The 4,555-nt window shown below is 35.1% G+C and overlaps 1 pseudogene; it reads left to right on the top strand.

Annotated features, from left to right (window-relative positions):
- The window catches only part of LOC101592179, a 193,671-nt pseudogene extending 193,027 nt beyond the window's left edge, over positions 1-644 (top strand).
- The last annotated feature ends 3,911 nt before the right edge of the window (positions 645-4,555 follow it).

Here is a 4,555-nt window from a genome sequence, read left to right as displayed (position 1 = left end):
AAAAAAAAAAAAAAACAAAACCAGGGGAATACAAGCAATTTCACTTTGATTAGTTTCAGTCAATATTTCATGATTTTTATTTCTTCTCAGAGGTAACACATGATAGTATAAATGATAAACACAATATATTAAAATTTTCAAAAGAAGTCAAGTAGGTTAAATATCCTTTTAGTTCTTGTCAATAGTTTTAAATGAAAGGCAGAAAATGTTTGTAATTTTTTTACTATTATTTCCTCAAAATATTTGTTGTGCAATTTTTTCTTATAAGAAAGGATTAAGTTACAATAGCTGCTGTAGGTTTTATAAACTTGGTCGAATTTTACTTTTTAAAAGAAACAACTTTTTGTCTGAGAATTATTTTACTTTTAATCTTTCAAAATAGACTATATTAAATAGCATATATAAAATGCATATAGAAGTCAAACCTTTAAATGTTTGATAGGCTAAAATATTTTCAATAATAATTTAAAATAGAGAGGCTCAATTACTTAAACATTGAGAAATACAATGTTTTTGTCAAATCAAGTTTCCATTACTTCTGTTCATTTTCTCCAACAGGTATAAGTGAAAGCCAGTGTAACACGCACCTAATCTCTGACAAAGCTCCAGTTTGCATTTCAGCTCTGGACCTCACACCCTACTGAGAATAAAATCTGAGCCCAGAAAGTTTCTTCTAAACTAAACTTAGATTGCAGCCTTACAATTTTTCTGGCACTATGAGTTTTATAGAGGATTATACTTAAGATAAGATTTTTGCAGGTGGTTATTTGCTTCGTTTTATCAAACACACTAATGTACAAACCAGAACAAGCTCATGTTCTTATCAGCTAGTATCTACAAGGCTTACCATAATGATTTGCAGAATTTTCTTTTTTTCAGATGAAGAATTATTCCATTTTTCTATATCAAGGTACCTGTAATTCTCTAGTGTTAATAAAATTCAGTTTAATGGCTTATGAAATAAAATATAATCATGTCTGGGAAAAAAATGTTTTTTCTCTAAAACAAATGTTCTACTGGTAATCCTCTCTAGCTATCAGCAGCAATAACAGTCAAAGAAATGTTTTCTCCCAAAGAGCCAAACTTAACTCAATATTTACAACAAAAAAGGTACAAAAGGCCCCAGAAAACCATATAATAATGCAATATCGATGGAGGAAAGCACGTAATTGGTTCCCTTGAAAGCCCTACCAGACCACAAATATTAGCTCCCATAAAATTGTCCAATTAGATCAAGATGCAGGAAAGGAAACATTTTCTCTAAGGCATTTTTATAGTTAAAATAAAGTCTATTAAATAATAATCCTTACTATTATTAGTGCTATAATTCATCATTCCTATAATGAGAGGACAGTTCTCCTTAAAACTAAGCAGAGGGAATATTTAAGAATTTTCTAAATTTTTGTCTTTCTTAAAATTGGTTGACTTGTTTTATACTGATGGTTTATGAGAATGAGCTAAGAAGTTTACAAGGTGTTTTTTTTCCTTATCAGGATTATAAGTCAAATTTAAAAGCCTCATGACACTGGGGCACAAACAATATGACACAAAAAAAGTCACTTACTAAAAATGATTGTTATTAGACATGCGCATGCCGAGTTGTATGAAACTAAAACAGTGCTTCTCTAAGGGCTATAGTATGTAAATTTATTTGTAAAATATTTTAGAAAAATGTTTCTGTGCTTTAATTTATTTCTTTATTAGATAAATTCCAAGCTATATAAGCCTTCTATTTATAGCTCATTCTAGAGACTGGTTCAAAATAACCTCTTGTGCCTTTCAGTTCAGGGCTAAAAAGCTGTAATTTCTGGTTGTGAATGTGGGCAGCCTGCTGTGAATCTATGAAACCTGGTATTATTTAGGCACACTTAAAGATTTGGAAATTATTTTTAATTATTTGAGTTTTTTGTATCTTTTAGGAATTTATAATACCACATTTGTCATTGGGAATATGTACCTTTACATGATGTAACATCATTCTTTTTTCCCCATTCTGCATGTAAAAAAATTGCATGTAGGAAAATAGTCAAGTTGATATTTAAAATTTTATCCCTATGTAAATGCAAATACAGCATAAATACTTATAGATAATTTCATTGCTGTAAATTTTTAAAATATTTTAAAGAAAGCAGTATGTGGTTTTATGAAAATTATAGATTAATGAAAACATTCACTGCACGTGTTGTCCATGAACACAATTACTGCATTTTAGGCTTACAATACTATAAACATGCAGAGAGCAGGTAAAAAAGAAAAATAAAAAATAAAAAACTTCTTATGTATTTGCAAAAGCCAAGGAATGAAAATAAGATTCATTTTTGCAGTTAATCTATAACCTTTAATCTGTGTTTTAAAAGATTATTGTAGTGGGTTATTTGTAGGACTGGCAATATCAGTTGTTGACTTGAGACTTTCACAGCTCAGCATATTAATATGGCTTTACTTTTTATACTTTGTTTTTATACTTTTCGCTGCATTATTAAGGCCAAGATAAAGCAAGACATATATAACAAGAAACATATCTATTGTATCTGATAAGGTCTGTCAAGTCCCCTCTGGATTTATCCCGGAACCCTGTACCGCAGTTTGAAGATCCTTTGTCCATCTCAGCCATGTGGATGAGTCACAGCCATTGCTTGACCAATTTGCTCTCTGTGAAAGCCTGAGAGAATGTTTTCTCTTTATGTGACTCTCCTTAGGCACACTCTATATCATCAATCACATTCCTCTGTGGCCCCATAAACTCCTTGATCAGAAAATTTGGGACACAACTGAGTTACAGGATGCTACAGTACAGATTCTCTTATGTCCTGAGTCCTCACTGAACTTGAATGGAAATATATATATTCAAAATAGTATAGATACACACTTATTTTCTCTTAATTCAGTAAGAAGAAATATTTGTACTAATAGTATTTGGACAGGATATCATGTCTGCATCTTGTACTATGAATAACTCTATGAAGACAATAATATGCAATGCATTAATTATTGTAACTGTCCTAGTAACCTGCTTTAAGACTATTTCATCGCCATTTATTTCTCAGTAAAATTAATAAAGGATAAAAATAAACAACACTCCTCTTCAGTGTCTTTTTTGTTACTTGCTATGAATCTGTACTTCTAACTATCATACACTATCTTATAGGTAAATGTAAGGAAAATTAAAATCAAGTTTATTTAGGAAAATACTGTATTTTAATGTGAGAATTAGGCATTATATTTGTAAACAATGTGATACTTATAGAATATCATTCTGTATATTCTTTATCCTCAAATAGGATGTTTCAGATTTTTAGAAAATATGCTTTTCTTTTCTACTTCCTTTCTGCCCTCCCTGTCCTTCCCCTCCCCACCCTTTTGTTTCCTTTCCTTTCTTCCTTTCCCCTTCCCTCCCCTCCCCTCCTCAGCTGTCCTTTCCCTACCTCTCTTCTCTTCTGGGTTTCTTTTTCTGTCATTGTTTTCTGAGTATTAAAACCTTGTGCATGATTCTTCAGCCAGGGAACTATAGCCGCAACCATTTTTATTTAACTTTATTTTGAAACAAGTTCTTACTACATTGCCCAGTGGTATAAAAGTTGGGCAAAACTTCTATATATCTGGGATTAATATTAATTTGCATGCACCACAGTGCTTGGCAATGGCTTGCTTCATGCACTATATGTTAAATTTGATTGATTTTTTGAGAACAAAATGATAAAATTCACTTTTGGCGCATAATACCATCGATAAGTTTATTTCTATCTATCATTTATTTATGTATAACTTGTTTTTAATTTATTTTCAGAGACCCAGTCCTAGCCCAGGTCCGGTGAGTGTGCGGAGAGTTTCCTGCTAAAATGCGCTGGCGGGACCAGTCCCAGCCCAGGCGCAGCGTGAGCCGGACCCTCTCCCAGCCTCTCGGACCGCCCCCCACCACTCCGCAGTGCCTCCCCCCCCCCACCCGCCGAGTAGGATTTTCTGCTGAGTTCCGGGAGCCACCAGACCCAGTCCTAGCCCAGAACCGGTGAGTGTGTGGAGAGCTTCCTGCTACCCTGCGCCAGCGGGACCAGTCCCAGCCCAGGCGGCAGGGTGGGCCGGACACTCTCCCACCCCATCCGGCTGCCCCCCACCACTCTGCTTTACCTCCCCCACTCCTCCCGCTCAGTAGGAATTTCTGCCGACTTCCGGGAACCCCCAGACCCAGTCCTAGCCCTGGTCCGCAGCAGGAAGGAGCTGAGCACAGCAGGCAGACCCAAGCCAGATGCAGCTGGATAAGTCCAAACGCTGTAGATCTCCACCTTAAATTCAGTAGGTGTGAAGGTTATAACTACAGCAAAGATCTACAACAAAGGGCAGAGGACAGTGCTACACAAGATGACGAGAAGGAACAAAATGCAACCTCAGAACCCAAGCCCACCCGTAACAAGTGAGGAGGACACTAACACGGAAAAAATTGGAAAACACACAGCTTAAAGCTATGAATCAACAGCTTCTGAAATAAAACAGCTGCAGAAAGATATAGAAGACCTCAGATTGGAAATGAAAAAAGAAATCCCTGAATTAATAACATCTG

The sequence above is a fragment of the Octodon degus genome, unplaced genomic scaffold (assembly GCF_000260255.1).
Source record: "Octodon degus isolate 3935 unplaced genomic scaffold, OctDeg1.0 scaffold00068, whole genome shotgun sequence".
Taxonomy (NCBI): domain Eukaryota; kingdom Metazoa; phylum Chordata; class Mammalia; order Rodentia; family Octodontidae; genus Octodon; species Octodon degus.
Note: the sequence above shows the minus strand (reverse complement) of the source record. Positions and strands in the feature narration are given on the sequence as shown.